Raw genomic sequence first — 24,742 nt, 5'->3', positions numbered from 1 at the left:
TTCTAGGCATATTAAGAAAAGTGGAGATGTGGTAAGCAAAACAACCAGACATGTGAATGATAAGTGTGGCAGGGAATTACTGATAGATTACAAAACCTTTCATCTACAATGCTCAAATATTTAGGTGATTCTCTATCAATATAAGCAAAATGACATATTTCTTCTACCACAGCCACTACCTCTCCTGTTAATTTTATGTCTAATAAAAATGTTGAACTGAAGTATCTGAGGAATATATTTAGGAAAATAGTGAGATACTGTCAGTGGTGAAAGAGACAAAACGAAAGATATCCTAAGATGCAAACTGAGGTGGAAGTGCTACAAAATAAGCAACCTGAGTCCTAAGGAGGTGTAAAAGTTAGAGATGGAACTGACTGACTCTGTTCATGTTTAAACCATTACTATAACCCTGCTTATGCCATCGTGGTTTCAAATTTCATCACTTCCATCATGAGATATTTTGGTGTGAGAGCATCATTGTCATAAAACTTTAGTGAACACATAGCTCAGCCCTAAATTACAATAATACATTTTAGGTAGTAAACATTGAGAAATTTGTTATATTGAAAACACATACAATATGCATAAATATACAGACACAGAGAAAAAATCAAACTGAGATTGTAGGTGTTTCACAGTACCATATAGATGGTTTCTTTTCCTTTCAAGTTTTAGTACAATTTTTCAGTTTTCAGATCAAGCCTTTGGGTTTGTTCAATTCTTAGAGTTTTTCAGTTTTTAGAGAGAACTTTATCTAAATATCTACATAAGTTTATAAAATTTGGTTTATTCATAAATTAGAAAAACACTGGTCTTCTAATCATAGTAAAATGTTGAATTTAAACTATGAAAGGGGACTGATCCCTTTTACATTAAATATGACAATGTAATTCTGAGCACGGTATGATAACAGATGGAGAAAAGCACCACTTGAACAGCCTGCATTTGGAGAAAAAAAATATTCTAGAGGTTGTTGAACCTCCCGAAGTTTTCAGTTAGTGTTAAGATGCCTCTAGTTCTGTTAAAATCAAACTTTGTTAAAAAACATTTTGTTATGATAATATTCCAAATGGTTTGCCAACTTCCCTTTTAAACAATGAACGAAAAGAGAAGAAAGGAGGAGAAAGAGAGAAAGGAAAAAAATGAAAGAGAGAAAGAAAATAAATTATTTATACACATGTGATATCTGGAAAAATCCCAATAGTTGAAACACTTTATTGAGAAAAAAATTGCTTAATACTGCAGAATAATAGCCATTCTTTTAATGCCCATTTAAAGTATTTCACTATAGAAGTGAGAACATAATGTTAACATAGTTCCTATGGTTATTTAATCTTAGAAGTTTCAGAATTTAGCTTGATCATGATATGTAATAGTTTTTCTTCTCTGTCAGACTTCTATTGAGAACCAACCATTTGTGTGCTAAGTACTACTAACCCACAGAAATAGGACAGCTTTTAATGTCTCAGTGTGGCTGAACTTCAATAAATAAATATTAATGCTGGTTTTGCCTGCTTTGCCATTCTGTCTTATTCAGAGAGTTAATTTCTGAAGTCAAAGTCCATAGAGAGTTTTCCTGTGCTGTATCAATTTGTACTGTCTGACAAGATCCATTTCTTGCAAGTAGAGCATATTAAGATGCAGCAACTGCTGAAAATGGACTGGTGGTAACTAATTCCTTTGTTCTTAAGAAAAACGGTTTTGCTTGGATCCATAGAAAGCTTTTTCTATTGAGCTTTATTTACTACAAGTCTACAGAAATTTAACTTAGTTTTATAGAAAATAAAGCTTAATTATCTATTTTCTAAATGCAGTACTCTTTTGTAAGCATTTTACACTTAGTTTATGTTCATGTTTTATAAAATCCACATTCATAAATTTAAAGATGACAATAAAAATGAAAGGAACTGTATATATCTCTGTTTTGCATAGAAAATGACTTGCTTGTTGGACTAAATATTTCTGATACACAATTTGGGTTTTATTAGCGTTTGCTTCCCTTCACCATTCTTTATTGATTTATATACTCAAGTGTGTGGCTGAGAAATTTCATATATTTTGTTTTTAGCTGAAATAAATAAATCTAACACAGGTAACACTTCATTTAGCCTTAATTTAAATATTTTGAATGTCATATCCTAAACAAAGTTTAAAATTAAATATGAAGAAGATGCTATAAAACAGTGATAAAATAAGGATTTCAAATCTTCTAGGGCAAATAAAATTTTAAAATGAGTAGAAATTTATAGGTCAATCTGTCACTTCTTTTGGAATTTCCCTTTTTTATCTAATTGGACTTAAAAATAGAAAACAGAAATTCAACATTTTTTGAAGGACTCAATTAGTAAATATACCATCCACTTATTTAATGAGTATTTATTGAGCACCTACTATCTTTTACATGCATTGGTTGGCCCTGGACATAGAGAAAGAAAAAAAACTAAGTTCCTATCCTTAGGTTGTTCACATTCTACAAAGGAGCCAGATCTATATATGTAATTACAGTAGAGTGTGACAACAGTGTAATGAGAGAAATTAGGATTGCCACAGAAGCACACAGGAAAGAGAACCATCTCATTCTATTAATTGGAGGTGAAGGAGACAGGGAAAGCTTTCTGAGTTCATGAATAGGAGTCCTCAAAGTAGAGAAGGGTGGGGCAGACACCCCAAGTAGAGGGAACAATATACGCAAAGACGTGAAGTTGGGAGAGAATGTAGACTCTACAGTTACCTTAGGTGTTTGGCAAGAGAGGGAGAGGGACCAGAGGAAGGGTGTTGTGGGCCATATTCTGGAATGTTGGCCATTCTGAGAATAAGGGATTACTCTTAATGTAATATTTTAATCAGGGCTTCTAACATGATCAATTTTTGGGGTTAGGATCCCGACTCAGACAGCTGTGTAGAGTGAACTTGGAGAGCTGATGTAGGAGACAAGAAAACCAGTTAGGACAGAGTTGGTAACTACAGCCCATAGGCCAAATCTGGTGCATTATCTGTTTCTAAAGTGATCCATGAGCTAAGAATTTTTTTTTAATATATTTTTAAATGACTGGGAAGAAAAAAGAAAAATAATATTTTATAGCACACAAAAATCCTAAATAAAAATTTATTGGACACAGCCATGATTATCCTCTGTGTATTATGCGTAGCATTTCCATGGCAGAATTGAGTATGATCGTCAAAGCCTAAAATATTTATTATGATGATTCCTGACCTAGAAGATTGGGATGGGGGGAGGGAAGGGAGGGAAGGGCTATGTGTAGAATTATGACTGATTCATGGTGTTATACTGCAGAAACCAACATAAAACTGCGAAGCAATTTTCCAGTTAAAAAATTTTAAAAAGTTCAAAAAGATGATTCCAAAGCTTCTAGCCTGTGTTAAGTGGATGATCCTTTAATTCAACTAGGGAATGTTAAAGGAGTAGCAGAGGAAAGAATATGCTTTATTTCGGAGCTCTGATGAAGATGTCCAGTGTAGATCCAGTGTGAGGAGAAAGATCATGACAGAGGTTTAGATCTGGATGCTTTTACATAAAGATATTATAGCCAAAGGAGTGGGTAGATGCACATAGAGGGGACCATGTTTTTAAGAACTGTGGAAGAATAGCCAAGGAAATGAAATGGGGCCTTCAGTGTATAAGAAAAGAATAAAGTGTGGTTCAGGTATACTTTTGGTGAAGTAACAATTAAAACCATACACATGTTAGCAAGGGTGGTGGGGAGGGGGCGGGCAGGTATCCTAGGATTGAGGAAACTGAGTTTTTGTATCTTCACCCAGGCACTCAACTGTCTTTGCAACTTTTAACAAATTACTTAATTCTTTGGATGTGCATACTCACCTGTAAAGTTAGGCTAGACAAGATGATTTCTAAGTTTTCTTCCAACTCTGATAGTCAAAGAACATGAGTTAAGACAATGTATTATTAAATTCCTGTTTCTGTGCATTAGGTGCTTAAATTGCTTGGAGTATCCTTTGCTCAAAATGTTTCCTTAGTTTGTGAAGTTCAGAGAGATTTCATAGAAATGTCCTTCATACCACCATTTACATTCATCATAATTTAGGCTTTGGTGACTTCTCTTAAGGGTTATGAAAATACTCTGCTAACATCCTTCCAATCTCTTTTGCCAGCCACTGCTGTGTATATTCATAAGCACTGTCTTGACTCAGTCATGGAATCCCATGAACAGAGGAGCCTGGAGGGCTACAGTCCACGGGGTCGCAAAAAGTCAGACGTGACTGAGCAACTGAGCACGCATGCTCACATGACAGGCTCCCAACCTTCTAACTTTATTTCACTGCTACCAGTTCCATCCTCTTGCATACTGATTTGCAGCATGTGGTTTAAGCAGATGCAGACCTCCTTTGACTTTTGGTCTCTCCTCTGCTTTTACTGCTCTGTAAATCCAGAATTACCCCTTGAGCTTCTTTAGCCCTATTATAATCTTATTTTCCAGGTTTCCCTGATATCTTAATTTTTCCACTATAGTCCACCCTGAGGACCCATGCTAGAGGGAGCACATCTCCCTCTGAATCCTCCTTCCCACTTAGAGCTGAAGGCACTTGCTGCTACTAAACAAATTCCTCAAAACAGGGAAAATGAACATCTGAAAAAATAAATTCATACTCTGAAGATTTGTATGTATCTGCTTGTCTTCTCTTCTGTGATGTACTGTTCTTCAAATGGGAGGAGAGATCTTATTACAGTTCTCAGAGCACCTAGCTTAGCTCTTTGCAAAGAGCTGGAGTTCAATCAGTCATTATTATAAGAATGGTTAATACAAGTTTATGACTGTTTATTCAACCCCAGTATTGATGTGTGTGTATATATATATATCTACGTATTCTCAGATATATCAGGTAAAAAATATGAGATGGAACAAAAATGAAAAATTTTGTTGGGAATTTTTCTTGTACATATTATACTATGTTATGATTTTATAACTTTTGTTCATTTTTAACTTAGTATGCACATATATGTTTAAGTATAGTCAAATCAAATGATAACCCTTCTAACAACTCAGTAGGTTTGGTAAAGTGCCTCTTACCTTACTTGAAAACCTTACACACACACAGAATTTTAAACTAGAGATCTCCAAAATTAAAAGATAGTCCCTCTGAGAGTGTTTGAAACCTGTGCCTGATAAACATGATCATTAAACATACATAGTCTGCTGCTGCTGCTAAGTCACTTCAGTCGTGTCAGACTCTGTGCGACCCCATAGATGGCAGCCCACCAGGCTCCCCCGTCCCTGGGATTCTCCAGGCAAGAATACTGGAATGGGTTGCCATTTCCTTCTCCAATATACATAGCTTAGTATACATGAAAACAGAAGCAAGGCTACTCCCTTCCCACTTATATCTTTGCTAATAGTAATCAAATAACTTCTTTCTTTTCCATAACAAACTTCCAGCTATGTTTAAAAATATATGTTCATGTATTTGCTCACTCTCCATGGAACATTTCCTGTTACAAGACACTATCCTAGGGATGGTGGGAGACATAAATATAAAATAGCTTCAGATGCTGCCCTTCAGAAGCTTATAGGCTAGTGGGAGCAAAAAGAAAATACACAAAGAGTTGGTAAGATAAATGATAAGATCCAGAAGGGATTTTTCAGATAAAATATTATGCAAACAGAGGGACATATAGTTCCTTATTATCCTTGGTTGCATTTGGATATAGGAAAATGGAAATGAAGGACATTTCATGGGAAATTCCAGGGGCCACTGGCATTTGGGAGGTACACATGTATATGTGATAAAGTTAAATACATACAAGTAACAGTCAGCTTCCCTGATAGCTCAGTTGGTAAAGAATCCGCCTGCAATGCAGGAGACCCCGGTTTGATTCCTGGGTTGAGAAGATCCCCTGGAGAAGGGAAAGGCTACCCACTCCAGTATTCTAGCTAGAGAATTCTATGGATTATGTAGTCCATGGGGTTGCAAAGAGTCGGATACGACTGAGTGACTTTCACTTCACTTTCACTTTCATTTTCATCCGTCTCTGAGGTTAAAAATACCTTCATTTTGGGTCTGGTACCATGCCACATGTAGTGGCTTTAAAAAAATAATAACAGAGGTATTAGCTAAAGGCAAGTGGCCATCACTTACTGAACCTCTACTGTGTTCTGGGAACTGAGCTGAGTGCTTTTCATTTCATTCTCACAATAATCCTGTAAGATGAAGACTATTATTTCCTTGTTTTACAGTGGATGCAACTAAGGCACAAAGAAGTAAATGATTCATCTAAGGTCACACAACTGGTATATCTTTGAAACCCAGAAATTTGCCGGCAAAGCCTATATAGTTTCCATCAGGCTGTAGTTCTATGTGAGTTAGTAGGGAAATGGATTAATGTGATCATTTCCAAAAGACAACCAAGAAAACCAATAACATAAATTTATAATAGAGATAAGTGTTAGCTGCTCCCTTATCAGTTCAGTTCAGTCACTCAGTCATGTCCGACTCTGCGACCCCATGGACTGCAGCACGCCAGGCCTCCCCGTCCATCACCAACTCCCAGAGCTTACTCAAACTCATGTCCATTGAGTCGGTGATGCCATTTAACCATCACATCCTCTGTCGTCCCCTTCTGCTGCCTTCAGTCTTTCCCAGCATCAGGGTCTTTTCAAATGAGTCAGTTCTTCACATCAGATGGCCAAAATATTGGAGTTTCAGCTTCATCATCAGTCCTTCCGATGAATATTCAGGGCTGATTTCATTTAGAATTGATTGGTTGTATCTCCTTGCAGTCCAAGAGACTCTCAAGAGTCTTCTCCAACACCACAGTTCAAAAGCATCAATTCTTTGGCACTCAGCTTTCTTTATAGTCCAACTCTCACATCCATACATGACTACTGGAAAAACTATAGCTTTGACTAGACGGACCTTTGTTGGCAAAGTAATGTCTCTGCTTTTTAATATGCTCCCTTATACACTGATAAAAATACCAATTGATGAATTGTCATCTTAGCTTGTGATTTTCCTAGGAAACAGTGTCCTTTGGCGCATCATTCACCTTAGTCATTTAATGTATTTTAATAAAGCTATCACTCTACTTCTTCATTTCTTTTGTACCCAAGAGAAAAGAGAGGCTTTTCTTAAAAAGTGGAAATTCCTTCACATGTTTGTTTTTGACATGTCCAAACATCTTTAAAAAGCTATAGAATTTTAAGTCCCTCTCACAAGACTACCACTTACATACATAGTGGACAGATTATTTGTCCACACAGATAAAAGTGATATTACATATTTAAACAACCATTTCTGAATGCTTGTGTCATTGTTATTAAATACTGATTGAGGCAATCACTCTTCTCCATAACTATCATGTGTGTATTGAAACACATTCTTTTGAATCCTGTATCTTTTTCTCAGATCTAATCTGGAGGGAAATTACTACAGGAAGTCTTCCCTGTTTATTTTCCAGAGAATTTAGAAATTGAATTGCACAAAATGCAAAAGGGGAGTCAAACTGCCAGTAATCCTGCAGGCTCCAGCTTATATCAGCAGAGCTGCCTTTAAAATGTATATTTCCCCTTTAACATAAATAATGTTTTCAATGATATGTACTTCGAAGAACTTCTCAGAGCAGGAATCTAAGGGCAGTTCATGATATGAGTAATTATGCTATGACATACTTTTGTGATCTAGATCGGAAGATTTAACCTTATGACCGTGAGATGTAGAAACTTGAACTTTAGTATTTGTGTCTTTTTGAGAGTGAAAAAGTGTAAGAGAGGAGTCACCAGGTTATCCAATTATGATGGGTGCTTTAACTTTGGGAGGATGATTGTCTTCCATTCCAGAGCCTTTAGCTTCCAGGTAGTAACCGTTGGTTGGGCTTTCCCAGTGGCTCAGTGGTAAGGAATCCACCTGCAATCCAAGAGACACAGGAGATGTGAGTTCGATCCTTGGATCAAGAAGATTCCCCTGGAGGAGGGCATAGCAACTCACTCCAATGTTCTTGCCTGGAAAATTCCATGGACAGAGGAGCCTGACGGGCAACAGTCCATAGGGTCTCAAAGAGTCGGACACAACTGAGCACAAGTACGTTCCTGAATGTAGTGGTTTGACTTCTCAGATTGCCAGTATGAGTGAGGACTCTTTGGTTAAGGTCAACAGAAACCCCAAAAGGGAGAATTGATTAGTTTGATGACCAGACCATGTAAAACCCAGGTGTGGCTGGGGCCTTAGGGTTTCTTGGACCAGGGACTCAAGGCAGCACTGGAGGGCAGTCATTTGCTGTCAGTCACAGGGCTTGACTTCTGTCTGAATATTGGCTCATTCTTTCAGGTTCTTCCATACCATGGAGCCACATCCCTCAATCTGAACTAAAGATAGAGGAGATGCCTTGTTTTCAAACTGTAAGAATGGGATTTCCTGGCTCCTCCACTTCCCATTTGAAACCTTCAGTTCAAATTTCAAAACTGAGTCCTGTGCACACACACCATTTTGGGTCCTGGGGCTGGCAGCCTCAGCAAAATCCCAGGAGTGAGGGAAGAGAGTTGCACTAAGCAAGTGGGGAGGTTGTCAGAGATCTCGACTAAATATAAGAACAGAGGTCCCTTCTATGTCCTCTATTGTCTTTTTAGCAATCTCAGCTTTTTCCTTTGGCTAAGGGATGATTGGGAGTGGAAAGAAGAGAAAGAAGAGTACCTCTCTGTCATGTTGGCTTGAGAATGATGTTCTCCACTTTCAACATAAGTCCAAGGAGGCATGATCAGTTCTCCACAGGGATGCTCTGTGGTTCTGTTTAGAGAACTCTTAGAATATAAAAAGAGAGATGTAAAGCATGCATGGATGAATGTCTAGCACGTGCCAAGCACTGTGCCTGGCTTCAGATAACAGTGGTTTAGTAAATGTGGTCCGTGGTGGGTTGTGTGTTACTACTCTGTGGCAAGATAAATCCAAGATGAGAGTGTTTGGAAATGTTTTTATAATTTTAAATTGCCACAGCATCCACGTGCAAGATCAGTATGCTCTGGGTTTTTTTTTTTTTTTTTTGTATCTTTATTTTTTTTCTAGTATTTCTTTTTTTCCATCTTACAAAGTTAATGCTTTGCAAAAGATTAGATATTATTTATAAAAATGATATTTTACATAAGAAGTTTGAAACACCCTGCTTTCTCAGTGAGAACGACAAGTCTGAAGAAGCTGAGTCTTGGAAAAGGGAACCAAAAAAGTCACACAGCGGGAAGGGGGAGTGAGAATAAAGGAGGCAGAGTTTGCATTGGATCCATCAAACTCTAGAACCTGTGATCTGGAATTTGTATTCACAAATAAGTGTAAAAACATATTTAAGAGCTAAATAGGAATACTTTGGGGATTGTAAAGTGTCAGTTCATGGGCCAGGAAACACTCTTTTTCAGGTGACAACTAGCTTGGGTCAAAAGACCAGGCTTTCAATATCTCTTCTTTTGAAGGGAATGATATAACATTGACTTGTATGCTTGCTATTCCATAGTGAACTGTATCTTTTTTTTCCCCAAATTATTGAGGAAATTTTAGCCTAAAGTTTCCATTTAAAAGTTAAGCTCATTTTTTTTTTCTTATACTCCTTTCATGAATAAATTAAGCAGAGAACGTGTCAAAAATAATTTTAAATGGATATATGTGCAACCAACATCTTTAAGTCTTGAAATAGACGGCCTTGGTACTGTTTTAAATTGCGTCCTCCTTTTCTTCCCTCCTCCCCACCCCCTACCATCCCCCTCCCCAGTATCAGAGGGAGCAGGCTGTCAGGGAGCCTGGAAAGACACGGCATTTCATTGTGCTCTGATGGATGCCACGTTGCCTGAGTCCACTCTGCTCCACCTGTTTGACTGGCTAAGAATCCTCGTATAGGTGTGGCCCAGGGCAAGAGAGGTTAGAGTCAGAGGCTACCAGAGAATGGTCTCTGCAGGTTCTGCTTAACGTTTGTGAAGCCCAAATGTGCGTGCAATGAACATCCACACTGGGGATGTACTCTTCTCCCTGCCACACAGGCCCACAGCCTGGAGCGTGGTGGCGGTGGCTGCCAATTCATTTTCTGAGGAAGCCCAGAGCAAACCGAGAAAGTATTACCCACACCACTCGCCTGACTCAAAACACTGAACATCAACCTCAGTGAAAATAGGAGGAAAAAAGCAAGAGCAGAATTGTTATCCTAGTAGTCCTCAGTCTAAATATGTCTCTGCAGGAAAGATCTGCTGTCCAACGCTAATTTAAGGTAAAAGAAGTATTTAAAAAATCACCAACTTAATATTAGGCATAAGCCACTTGTTATTTAATGTCTCCCTGATACCCACAGAGTGGGTGAATGTATACCCACTATACCCAAGGTAAGGGTAAATATTGGTTGGTAAATCCTGGAAGCAAAGCTCATTTTAAGGATCCTGAGGAAAGAAGAGGCTTGGAGTACAACCAGTCTCCCCAGTGCCTGTCTCGGGCCTTGTCTCATGGAGGACGAGGGCCCAGTTCAAGTAAGAAAAGAAAGTGAAGTCCCTCAGTTGTGTCTGAGTCTTTGCATCCCCATGGACTGTACAGCCTGCCAGGCTCCTCCGTCCATAGGGTTTTCCAGGGAAGAATACTGAAGTGGGTTGTCATTTCCTTCTCCAGGGGATCTTCCTGACCCAGGGATTGAACCCAGGTCTCCTGCACTGCACACAGACTTTTTACCATTTGAGCCACCAGGAAGCCCAGTTTCAGTAAACAAACTTTTATTAAACTACCACTCCATTAGACAGGCCAAGCAGAGGAGACAGTGCCCTGAACTCAGGAACTCAGCATGGGAACCAGAGAGGTCAGAAAATGTGTAGAAGCAGCATGTGGAGCAGATGTCCAGCTGAGCAAAGACTGCTTCACCTTGGCTCTGTGTGACCGCTCTCCGCCCAGCAAGCTCAGGTCACCTGTGGGAGGGCTGAGCATGCCTCTCTCTGACCAGGTGGTGGAGAGGTGGAGCACAGGGAAGGTACCAGTATCTTTTAAACTCATTCCTTTGAAACCAATGAGTGACTACCTCCAAGGAGTGTATTGTAGACCAGGGGACTTACCAAAACAAGGCACCCTGTGTTAGAGAGTAGTTATAAATATAACTGTACCCATAAAAGAATTATATAAAATAACCTAACAATTCACTTTTGGAATATATGCAAGAGAGAGAGGTAGGGGACTGGCTGTTCAAGACAGAACCTTAAAAGTGGGTTTTAGCAGTGTTCAAGATTTTCTGGTTTTTCAATAGCAGATCTGAAGTGTGATTCACCTGCCTGGACATAGTTCTGTTTCTGATTATCTTCCATCACCCTGGGAAGTCTTACCACACTTTATTTCCCAGAGATCTTAACTGTGATTTTATGAGGATATATATGAGTATGAAAATCATCTAAACTAATACAGGTTTCTGTAAATCTGAGGTGTTGCTCAGCCATTCAGGGACTCCAATGCTGTAAGTATGAATTCATGTAAAATAAATGAATTATCGATCACAGTGTGTTGCTCAATCTAGAAAATGTTAGGGCAATGATCTCATTACTCAAGTCCTTTGTTGCAAGGTGGTGGTGTTGACAAATTAGGGATACAAAGAGCGTACATTGTTAAATAATACGACTCCCTATTTTCTGAATCTTAGGTAGCCCTGTTCGTCTTTAGAGGAAAAACCATCTTGCCATTCCTGATATTAACTGTTTGTTAAACAAGATCTAATGGAAACAGTTCCTCAACCTAGGGGCTCTTCAAGCTCTGCTTTTTTGCACTGGTGGCAGTTCTCTATTCTTAGCCTGTTTCTGAAATAAGGCATTTATTTATTCACAATCATTCACAATTGACATAATCATCAATGTTTGGTTTGAGGAGAGATGATAATTATATTAAGGAATAATAAAATTCATCTACGGTGAAAATAGAGCTCATGGTGGAACGGTAGATGAACCCAGACTCAGATCCTGCACTCCGATTAACTCACACAAAGAATTATCTGAAGAATTATCTGTTAAAAGTGGAAGAAAGAATGGCAGCATGAGACAACTCATGTAACTAATAAACTTTTTAAATGCTGTTTCATATGTTTGCTTTTCATTAAATTCAGGAATGATTGCAACTATGTGGTTGTGATTCAGTCAACATTTATTCCTATCTGTTTTTCATATACAAAGGCTTAGGGATGCCAGAAAATAAACTGTTAACGGAGAATTAACTTCTTTGGCATGCTTTCATACTTATCTTCCAAATTAAAGAAAATGAAATGGGCAGAAACAGAGTGTAGATTACCTCCTTTTTGTCAAAAATGGTGGGAATTTGAAAATTAATAATAAAAAAGGGAACAGATGCAGTAACATGCCAGAGGGAGATTAATGTGGAGAGTAAAATCTGTGAGCAACAAAACTGAAGCAAACTGAATCAGTGGGAGGTTGTTGTACAATCAAAATCAGGATAAAAGAGAAATTACAAACAACCCTGCACTTGTCAAAGTAGTAGTAATGAAATCCTGACTCTGCCAGCAGTGAGAACCTGTGTTAGCACTTTGGGGTAAGGATGGTAGCCGGGTGCCAGGTAGGAGGGCAGTGTTAGGTTGCTGGGCAGCAGCCATCTTGTGTAGAACAGATGGCACCGAAAGCTGGCAGGGGAGGGGCTCCTTAGCAGAACTAATCAGACAGTAACAGATAGGGCAGCTGGGAAGACTGACCACAGAGAGAGAATCTGCGGGGTAGCCGAGTGCCATGATGTTTGCAGTGGTGTGCCCATTGGTCTGAGATAAGACCTTGCAACGTCTTTCCCATCTAAGGAAGAACTGAAACTTTTGTTCAAAAAGAAAAACTGAATTGAATTGCATCACATTGGGGGTGGGGTGAGTATTGGGCAGAGATTGAGAAAGGAAGAATTGTCCATCTCAGAATGGTTGTGTGAGTTTTCAATCCCAGTTTTCACAGAACTTTAATTTTTGCAGTTTGTATGGTTCTGCCATCCTCATGTGTATAGTGTGGCACGTGGAACAATCACTTTATATATTTTACATACCAAAGATTTTACAGTATCAAGGCTATAGTTAAAATTAGAAAAGACTTTTTGATGATTTCTATTACATGTCTTTCACTAATGCAAACCAAAAACAACCGTAAGATCCATGCCCTTGTGCTTAATAATTTCTTATAACCTGATTTAAGCCATGTTTGATTCAGAGCCACTTGCCCTTCTTTTTTCCCCTGTGTAATTGTGGATTGAACATAAAAATGTAAGCATCATTCAAAACCTTAAACCTTAAAACAAAAATCGAAGTAAGTCATTCTGAAAGAAATGAAAGAGAAAACTGACCTGGTAAATTTCATAACTTACTAAGGAGCCCATTATTTTTTAAATATAGAAGTGGGACATTCATGTTAAAACTATTACTTTAACAAAGAAATCCAGATCGCCTACATCTGTTTTTGAGCTAGTATATTTCTTTCTTTGCAGAAGGTTTGTAGCTTGGCTCAATTTATTCATTTTGAAGGGGGAGGGGGAAACATTACCAGGATTTGAAATAGGTGGTATAACATAGCCATATGCTATTTATGCAGCAGTTTCTGCAATAAATCTAATTTGGTGCTGTCAAAAAATTAGACTTATTTGATATAGCAGCACATTAGTAAATGATTGTGGCAGATTTAAAGTTGTCATTTAGTCTCCTCTTACTTAACAGAATCTTGCAAATCCGTTTCCCCCCCTTAATCAACTCTATGAAAATGTCTCAGTTCTTTGTCCTGCAGTCCTGCAAATATTTCCACATCTGAAAGAAGGTCTTGCCTTAAGGTAATTGAGGAAGGGGGTGGCAGAATGGATATCCTCCGGTGTTAAAGGACTTCATGAAATATAAAGGCAGAAAAATCAATAAACCAGAGAAAAATAATAGTATTTTAATCATTTTCAATTCTTAGAAAAACAGAACTATGTCTCCTTCAGAATGTAGATAAATTAAGGTCAGTTCTTCGTTAAGGAGTTTAAATATTTTACCTTCCATCCTATGTCCATATGCTGCTTTAGGAAAACTGACGTTAAGGAACGTGAACGACATCATCTCTTGGTCTTTACCTGGCAGTGCCCTTAGAAACGGCTTTCCTGTTCTCTAGTGCAACCCGGCAGCATTGCTTCAAAGTCTCTTTATTTTTTCTGTGAAATTTGTGTTTCAGGTGTTGGTAGCAAACTATCTGAAACTTTTTCCTAAGTGTTTTCTGTTTAGAAGATAAAATAAGCATGCTATGTATTAGGCATATTAACATTGACAGTAGTCTTTGAATTTCTTAAAGTAGCCCATTTGTAGAAGTAATCATAGTATTATTTCCCTGTTCTTTTTCTTACATGTTTATGGAGGGGAATAGTGAGTGTGTTTGTGTGTATGCACATTCATACATCTGTGTGTGACTATAAGTGATGTTAAACTGAGTGGTTTTATTTGTTTATGTTCTTATACAAATTTTCCAAAACAGCCCTGCTAGTGTGTTTTTCAAATGCAATTTGCTAAAAATGAGGAGTTTCTCCACGGTAATTTAAGCAACCTCTATTAAACTAACATTTTGCTAATACTTATTTCTATCATATAGCAAATCAGACCACAGAAGTGATTAAATTACCAGTATTCTTTCCATGTGATTCAGAAGCAGAAACGCAGGGAACCAAACTACCATAAAGCACAGATTACACTAAAGGAAAAAAGTAGCCAAAATAATGTTAACAAATTTGCTGGGTAAATTAGATACTATTTTTGAAATTTTTTCCACATGAAAAAGAATTATTTAGAAATTATGTTTTAGGAAGATGAAAGAGAAAGCACCTCTAAGAATTCATATTTTGTGTTCAAAATCCATATGTTAAATTATATTATATATATATTACAGAAGAGTGATTTGTAGGATATAGACTATTTTGGATATTAGTAATAAAATTGAAATTAGAGCTAAAAAAGAATGGCTCTGCACTTGGATTTTAAGCTATCGTTTTTGGTTTTCATTTTTACTTTTATATTTGGTATTAAAATTATTTTCTTAAAAGACATAAAAATTGCTCTGATAAAGTCTTTTTAAGTAAATTACATTTAATCAGTCAGAACCTTAAGATTCAAATTTTTAATTACGTTTTTTAGAATGTTTTTATTAATAAAACCTGCTTTCAATTATATAGCAGTGAAAAGAATTTAATTTTTATCTTTTCTAAAAATAATTTAGTGAATTTTATAGGTTTGATTAATTTTACTTCATAAAAGCACATGTAATAACATTAAATCTTGGAATAATTCTCCCAAATTATAAAAGCAACATTATGAACAAGGTGTCATTTAGCATTATATTTGTAAAAATGCTTTGGTTAAAATACATTTTCTCCTAAAAAGTGATCTCTCTTTTTCTTACAAGAAATTTGAGTCAAGTCATTGATTTGTCTTTTGCTAAAGAATATGGTTGTCTAAAATACTGGTGAATAATTCAACATAAAGTGATTCATATTCAATTTATGAAGGTAGGATAAGTCTTTGATAGCTGTAGATGACACAGAATAAATTTAATTGAGAGTATCATTTTCATCTAATCACCTAATTTCCATGAGTTTATTTCTTTCACAAAACTAGCCTATTGATACAACTTACATTCTTTAGATAGATGATATGTTTGGCAGCATGTATTTGAGTATTATTTAAGCAGAGTTGTTTATTTTTTACATGATGGAATTTAAAATATCCGTGAATTGATTTGTATATCATAGGTTAAAGTTTTCAAAGCAGTAATGGAGCTGTGTGTTAATATATAGCTTATAATTGAAATGGTACATATTTGTACATTTTAAGCATTTCAGTGTAAAATTTCTTAATTGGAATACTCTTTCCCTTGGCTAATTCATTAGTGAAAATATTTATTCCTCAAGTTAATGCTATATAGTATGAAGCAATTTTTACATAGTGTAAACTTGTTTATGATATTTTGATTTCACTTTAAAACTTTTATTTTGCTTCTTATACATATAGTTCATACTCGATATAATAAGAAGTGCAGACACACATGAAGGAGATACATATCAGCTGTCTGGTTTTACAAATGATCATTAAAACACTATGTCTTACTACTTTGACTCCAAATTATTGTCTTTCCGAACCCAAAAGTAATTTTCACAAGTACATTACACAACAGAACTTCATCTTCTGCTGGTTAGCAGTAGAGGATTTAAATCCATGCCGACAGTTCATTTGACAATGACCTTGAGGGGCTTTGCTTCTTGAAGAAGAAAGCAGAAGCTTGCGGTAAACAAAGTTCACTTCTGACAGATGGATTGAATGACAGAAAGGTTGTGAGTGCCAGAATAGCCCTGGCAGAGGAGGAAATGTTCAGTGGAATCCAACAGGAGAGGAGGTGTGAACAGGTGCAGGGTTGCTGACGGAAGGGGAACCAGATGGAAGGAGCCAGAGCCAGTTTATTTAAAGGAAAAGGCAGAAAACATTGCAAGGCTGTGCGATCAGTGGCTAAAAGTGTTCATAGAGGAAGGTAAAAATTCACAAAGCAAAACTGCACAGTGGGGTAGCTAACACTTAGCATAATGGTAGTAATTTGTGAGTTTAGTTTGGAAGTTGCAATTGAAATACATTCATCTTGGCTCTTGACACCATCAAGTATAGATATCTGAAAGTTGTTTATTTTTTTTAAGTTTCTAAGCTTTTTTTATCCATCCATTAATTTAATTTTTTCCAGCCAGAAGCTCCGTTATGATAATACTAAAATTGTGTCGTCAGCTAGGAAAAGAAAAAAAAAATTTTAAGTGAAGATTAACATTCCATTCAAATTTATCTCGTGATGCCTCAGTTTTGTTCACATATGGGAAGCGAATGCACGCACTGTTGGGTGGCATCTGTAATATCTAAGAAATTTGCAATGTTAAAATAGATGCCGTTGGTTGCTTTTGTTGTTGTAAGTCTCTGTTCATTTTGTGAAGTCCGGTTTGATTGTTTCAGTCAGAATAATGCTCTCTGAAATACATGCTCGCCTGCCACAATCTGCAGGTTAATTTCTGTTGCTGAGATTGTCCTGATTTTCATTGACTTTCAGTGACCTGCCTTCAGGCAGACACCTGCAAACTAAGTATCATTTACAATCCGAACAGTTTACAATGGAGCTAAGAGACTTTTAAACAGTTTTTCTTAGACCTATGAAAACGAAACCTTCTCTCTGCAAACTGATGACATCTTGCTGATCATCTGTCTGGTCACATCATGCCTTCCATTTATGTGGGCCCATGTCTTCCACTCTTGTCCTTGAAAAGTTCCTATGTTACGTTATTGATAAAAAGATGCCAATAGAAGAGCAGCCTTGAGAAAGCAATCACCAGGAAAAACAGTGAAAATGCACAATTATTTGGGGATCTTAAAGATCTAGTAATTTACCCACAAAACTTTCTGCATTCTTCTCACAAAGATTAAATACTCAGAGTAAATTCAGTGAGCACTGTGTTCACATTCCCTATCTCAGAGCCACCTGGATCAAATAGATTACATCTGATTAGGTCAGGGTATTTTGGGACACTGATTTTAGAGAAAATGTCTATGATCTATGACATGCTTTTGTCAGTGAAGAGAACGGAAATTTGATTAGCAGTTACAGAAGATGTATACTTACGTTTATATTGTTGGTAGAGATCAACACTTTTGGTCACTTTTGAGACTGGATGAGGCTATATACAACTATCCATTTGAAGGGAAAATAGTGATTTCTTCTAATAAAAGGGAATTGATAACCTCTGTGATTTTTTAAAACCAACTCTAAAATGTACTTCTTTCTTCCAACTCATCAAGAAGTTTTCATCCAATAGATATTCCAATTAATCTAAAATTTTACATAAAATTGATTAGAAGCTATTTGCTTTCATTGTAATATACTGATTTTGCCAACTCTTCTATCATAGTGACTAAATACCTTTTGATAGTAATGTTACTAGCATGGTGCTGCTGTGTAAAATAATACCATAAAACTCACTTGAATTATGGAATTCAAATTGAAAAATAGTGAACAAAAACCACAACAATTAGTGTCATCATTTGATATTCATACTGCAAATCAATTTGCAAGCTCTTTATAGGTAGAACTAATAACTTTCCAGAAATATGTGAACTTAGTTGTACCAGCAGAGTGTTTTACATCATAGGGGTCTTGAAATTTTTTTTTGAATGAAGGGTAAGGGTTGATTGCTGTTAAAGAGTTGTTCATTCAACATTTATTCATTTTAAAATATTTGCTTATTTATTTGGCTGTGCTGGGTCTTAGTTGCAGCACATGGGATCTTCAGCTGTGGCACGTGAGCTCTTAACGGAGGCATGTGAGCTCTAGTTCCTTGCCCAGGGATCGAACTCAGGCCCCCTGCACTGGGAGAGCGGGGTCTTAGATCCTGGACCACCAGGGAAGGCCCTCATTGAAAACTTATTGAATGCATATTCTATTACAGCTATAGAGGGAACATTTAAGCACTGTAAAATTTTTAAATGAAAAGAGCATGATTCTTCTTTACAGATATCCTACAACCTAGTGGACAAGGTTTATGTAACTACATACTCTGTGTGTGTGTGTGTGTGTGTGTGTGTGTGTGTGTAAAAGCTAGAAAATAGCATATTTAGATTTATGAACTGTCCTGAACCCAAGATCATCTTAAATGAATGAATCAATGAAACTACCCATGTAGGCCAATACTCATTATGTGAAACCTGAGATGCACAGAAGTTCAGTGACATGTCCAAGGTCAACAGTCATTTAGTGGAAGCTAGAAGTAGAATCTCCATTTCTTTGCTTCTAATCTAGTGTTTTTCCCTGCCTTCCACATACTGCTCTTTTGTATTAATTGATTATATAGCTTGTCTGAATAAACACATTAAAATCTTTCTGTAGAAATCTCAGATGACCTGTGGCCGAAAGGAAAACTAATTTCTTTTGGGGGCTCAGGCATATGATTACTGATTCTTGAAACAAAAAAGCAAGGAGTTTTAGCTTACAAACAAAAATTACAGCTTCTTGGAACACTCCTCCTAGGAGCTGTGGTAAAGATAGCTTCCTGGACACACTGCTTAGATGAGCACATTACTCACATTAACTCAATCTCCATGCAACCCTTCCAGGGTGATTCTGCCATGAGTCCCATTTTACAGATAAGAAAGCTGAGGGGGTCTGCAGGTTAATACCTTGACCAAGGTCACAGCACCACCACGTGGTGGAGGTGGGATTCACGCTTAGGCAGTTAGGCTCCAGAATAAGGTTTTATCCATTATGCTATTTGCCTCTGATGGTAGTGGGTGGTATGAAAATATTCCTTTTGGAAAGTTGAATTAAACAGGATTCCTGACACTAGGGCTTCTCAGAGCCTTTAATATGCTAACACATAGTATGACTCTCTTTAGAAAAGAATTTTGTTTTCCCTATTTCCCAAATTTATATGACTTAGGGAAACTTTTCTTTTAAATCTCCACATATCTCCCAGAAAACACAAAATAATCTAAATCACCTAGTAGCAGGACATCTGAGAATTATCACGTGGGAATTGTTTTCTTATCTCATCCGTGCCTGTGGAACTTCCCTCTCTGTCCCCACCTCCCACTCTCGTTCATGAAGAGAGCAGGGTGGTGGTAACTTTCACGTCGGGTGTAATCAGTGCTCTGAAATGGAAGTGAGAGAGGGGAGACGTCTCTGACCGTCACTTGAACAGTTAGCTGTGCCAGAGTCACATCATAGCAAGTCCTTCCATATTTGCTCTTCCAGCTTTGCCTTTATATATGTCAACAGTTCTAGAAAATAAAATAAATTTGACGATTAAATAATTTGATGCCAATCAGCTAATTGAGTTGATGTGCCTTCCAAAGCTTGACTCTTAGAATAAGATTTCATAGAGTAAAACATGATGGGTACTTTTGGGTATAAATTATTTTAAGCAATTTTCTGCTAGGAATTATTGGCATGTATTTAAAGTCTGGGACCCTAAGTCAAACTCTGCGATAGATTTCATTCTCCCTCAGTTCTTGGCATACTGATATTCCTCCTTTCTGTGTGTATCCTTGCCCGTGTTCAGAAGAAAGGCAGCAAGCTCATGGGCAGTGCGCTCTAAAAGTTGAGAAGTTTAGCACTCATAATGTGTTAACGTTTCTATAAATACACTTGAAAGTGCCTAGAATTCATAAATATTTCAAGTGAGATTTTCTATAAATAATGATCTTATAATGATATTGATGATTGGAATTATGATTCTCATGAGGGCTTACATGTGGTCCTGGCGTTCCCACTCACTCTCCTTTCCGGGTTCTCAAATGGTATTTCTTCCAACAAATAAACCCCACCAGTGTCTGTAGAGATTTGAAACCATTCAGTGGCTTATTTGTATTTCACGAAATGGAGATAATGTTTTGCAAGAAGTAAAAACTACAAGGCAACGGATAAACTCACCAGGCAGAAGGACAGTTTATTACACGGGTTGATAGCTTGACTGACTAATACTCTTGATAGACTTTGAAACTGTTAGTTTCTTACTATGAACAAGTAAAGAATGAATGATATGAGGATGATTGCTGAAGATTGAGTAAAAAAATCTGTGAGAGAGCCGATCTTAGAGAATCTGCTATTTCCCATTTAACAATTATACAAAGGCTATTAAATGATAAAGATTTTCCAATTATACACGCATTAACTTACTAGGAGCCTGTAATCCATGTATATAACTGGACATTTTTCTATCATTTGCCAGCTTGGCTGTATGGAATAATTTTTAATATGCTTCATAATTTAATTTTAAATATGAATATGTATTTTGGGAGTTGCTTCAAACCAAATCTGATTTACAAAAAAAAAATTTAGAAAGCTTATATTGCTTACATTTGTATAATACGGTGAGTACTTCAGCTTTAGCTCTTAGTTTTCTATCAGAGTTCTTCTTTGTTTCTCCTTTCAAGCAATGATGACTGGATGACACAAACCAACTTATCAAGATAAGAAAATGTTATTTTAATAATTTTTGCTTTTTATAAACATTATGAGATTTTATATCTTCATGATGTACTTAAAGTTAGTATGTGGTAACATGGTTGGTTTGATTTATGGAACATCAGAATTAAAAATGATGCTTTGCTTTAGGGAAGGAGGAAAGGAGTTTTGCTCAAATCCGCACACTTCAGTAGAAATAAGGGAGCCACAAAATGCAAACCACATATTTAAACTTTTCAAATAGTCATATTTTAAAAGAAACAGGGAAAGCTAATTTTAATAACATAGTTTACTTAACCCAATGTACAAAATAGTATCAACATGTAACCAATATAAACTAATTAGATGTATCTTACTCTTTTTTATCTTTAATTCTGCACAGAGGTCCAGACTTCCAGCAGGTCTCTCTTCAAACTAGCCACAGTTCGGGCGCTCAGCAGCCACGTGTGGCCAGTGGCTGCCGTCTGAGCCACTGTAGCCCTTGACCTTTTGTTCCTCGGTTTTCCTGGCTTTCCCACAATGCCCACTGTAGATGGCAGCCGTGAACCCTAGAGTCTGTTGCTACAATAATTGGAATCATTCTGTAAAGTGAGAAAATCATGTCAGCTTTTCAAAAAAACAATTGAAACCAGTAGCCAGGACTAACTCTTTCTGAAGAACTGTCACTTTGAGGGGAGGAAGAAGATAGGGAAAGCAGCTGAAGGACAGCTGCACGAGCAGCACGTTACAATGATTTCTTCCATATCTTACTGTCCCCTCTTTACCTTTGCATGTGAAGAGCTGTGGAAATTAAACTTGACAAATGATTCGATGCCAGCCCATTATGTGAATTTAGGCACCTTTCAAATGGTGATCTGGGCTGGACATTGCTGGTCATTTTATGTAGACTACCTCACATGTTCTGATACTATCATCTTAGTAAATGATGGAATGAGCCTTAGGCTGAAACTCCACTCTGGTGTCACACAACTAGTGCATGGTAGAGCCAGGGTTCAAATCTAGACACTATGTCCAAAGTCCAAGCTCATATCCACTGTACCACCTCCCTCTCTGTGGGTTTTATCAGTAAATTGAGGAAATTTTTTATTCTTTCCCCAGTGTTTTTTGTCTTTGAGGTAATCGTATTGATTGTTACACTGAGGAGTCATCTTTTAGGAAATAATAATGATAATAGAGCTTCCCTGGTGGCTTAGATAGTAAAGAATCTGCCTGCCAATGCAGGAGAGCTGGTTCAGTCCCTGGGTTGAGAAGATCCTGTGGAGAAGGGAATGGCAATCCACTCCAGTATTCTTGCCTGGAGAATCCCATGGACAGAGGAGCCTGGCGGGCTACAGTCCCTGGGGTCACAAGGAGTCAGATAATAATAATGGCACTAATTGATATTTTTGAACATTTAACAATGTGTCAGGTCTGTGCTAAGTATATTTTACATACAGTATCTTTCCTAGTCTTATAAGGAGAGGTGCTATTGCTAACCCCATTTCACATTCAAGAAAACTGAATGATAGCGTAATCCCTCACTTAGGGCACATGGCTAGTAAGTGAAGGTACTGAGACACCGATGCCAAGTTTGGCTGACACCAAAGTCTGCTCCCTCATCCCTAAAAAGAAAAACAGCCAACCCAGCCCTGCTGGCAGTGAAGTTTATGTACTAAGGGGTACAAAGGTCAAAAGTGAAACATTGTTTTAAGATATATTTTAGGATTTTAGTTGCTTATGTCCCTTTTCTCAGGGTACAAATTCTGCTGGTTTGGGTAGGTTCAAGACAGGCTGCCTCCTAGAAATGAATTTGAATATAAATTTAGAATAAAGATAAAAGCAGGTTTTCAGAAATAGAAAAAGCAGTTCTGTTACTATAGGAATGATGAAGATGATGGCTTAGAAATGACTTGAGGAAGAAGAAAACCCAACAAACACTTTATGTTACTGAAGCAGAGGAAACCATTAAGGATGTAGATAAGAACAGTTGTAAGCAAGTGTTATGAACCAAATAGAAATAACATTAAATCACAAAATTACTGAAAACAGAAATGTTTTGATGAGGAAAATGACCTAATTACTATGACAAGAACAATGATTTTCTTATTGAGAAGAGTGAGAATTATACTGGAGTAAGAATCTGAAAACTTGGGTCAGTTTCTTTCTTCTATAAGTGCAGTATTTTTCAGCTCCAGAGCTTTGTGCAACAATGAAGAGGTTTTAGAGCTCTCAGTCAAACTTTAAAAATGAACTGCGTTTTTGTTACCAAGCCAAGGTCAGTCAGTAGATCACAATCCTTATTTCTGTGTACAAACATACTGGGTATTTGACCAAAGGCCACCGTGTTAGAAAAATGAAAATCCTGCTGTTTTTATTACAGAACTCCCCCACTTCCTCAAGCGTAGACTTCTGGTAAATTCAGCCATTTGACACATAGCCATAAACTGAGATATAAATTTAAAAGCACTTCTAAGAAGCAAGTAACTATCACAAAGCCCTCGTAGTCTTCTGTGTAGGATCAGTGGAACTATCTTAAGCATCAGTTTTATATGTTAAAATTTTGAAACATAACAAAATAAAAAGCATGGCAGCATTCATAGCAAACCAACCAATAAAAAAAAAAATTATAAGAAGCAGATCAGTGCTTCTGTATACTTTCTGCTTCCTTAGAATAGCATCTGAGACCTTCCATGTAACAAATAGTATTGAGTGCCTGCTATTTCCAGTCACTATGTTAGGCACCTGAAGATTCAGCACCAAACAGTGGTTCCTAGGAGCTTCCGAGCAGAGGGAATGCTGCAGCAAGCAGGCATGAACCTTGATTATGGAGAGTTTGTTATATTTGGTATAGTTTGCTTAAGGAAGCAGAGATGTAATATATTTTAGACATATTTCTACTGCAATGGTCAGAATTCTGTGGGTCTAATACCTGGAAAATTCTCTCTGGTGTAACACTGCCAATATTCCAGATAAATGAAGTGTTACTCTATTAGGCTTGAGAAATGACATTATGAAATATATTTAATATTTGTGACTCTTGCTATTATATTTCTGAATAAATTTAATAGACACAGAGTAACCAACATGTTCCCCATTTAAAAATGGTTCCTGAAAATTAATTCAAAAACATTTTCACAATAGAATAGAAACTATCTTCCATCAGTTGTTCTACAATTTGACAGGGATGCATATCCATTGACAGGTTACATAAATGCAATTATAATGTAGATTGATCCTTCTGATATCTAATTTGAAGTTACTCATCAGAAGGATTAGTTATTGGGAATATGTAGATAAAATGATAATTTTCAGGGAGGAAAGGCAAGAGTGGACCCATGCAATCAGTTTACACAGAAAAGCCAGAGATGGAAATGTGAACATTTAACAATATGAAAATGCAAAGGGAAAATCGTGGTCTAAATTCTTCCGTGCAATAATGTGTTTGTTCTTATTCTTTAGTCTTTAGAACTGGGCCCCTGGTATTGTAAAACAGAGCATAGGAGGGCCTGACATTTTCCCAGGAACTTTGATCAGTGCAAGCACTTAATGCATTTGAGACCTCTGTGCTACTCACAAAATGTCAAGGCTGAAAATCCCACAGTGTGCATTTGAGGGCTGTTCAGTCTCTTTATCCACCTGTGATATCTACTATATCTAAGAAACCATTACAGGAATTGCTCTTGCTATTGCTGTAGTAATAAGTGCTCTCCCTGCTTCTAATGTTGTCCCTTCCCCATCTGTTCCCCACACTGCCGCCAGAGTGATCTTTCTAAAGCTTGAGTGTGATCACAACACTCCCCTGCTTAAAACCCTACATTGGC

The 24,742-nt window shown here is 37.1% G+C and overlaps 1 protein-coding gene across 11 annotated transcripts in view; it reads left to right on the top strand.

Annotated features, from left to right (window-relative positions):
• Positions 1-24,742, top strand: part of SDCCAG8 (serologically defined colon cancer antigen 8) — a 251,399-nt gene that overhangs the window by 135,381 nt on the left and 91,276 nt on the right. The window lies entirely within an intron of this gene.

Source organism: Bos indicus x Bos taurus, chromosome 16 (assembly GCF_003369695.1).
Source record: "Bos indicus x Bos taurus breed Angus x Brahman F1 hybrid chromosome 16, Bos_hybrid_MaternalHap_v2.0, whole genome shotgun sequence".
In the NCBI taxonomy this organism is placed as follows: domain Eukaryota; kingdom Metazoa; phylum Chordata; class Mammalia; order Artiodactyla; family Bovidae; genus Bos; species Bos indicus x Bos taurus.
This window is presented reverse-complemented; position numbering and strand designations above follow the sequence as displayed.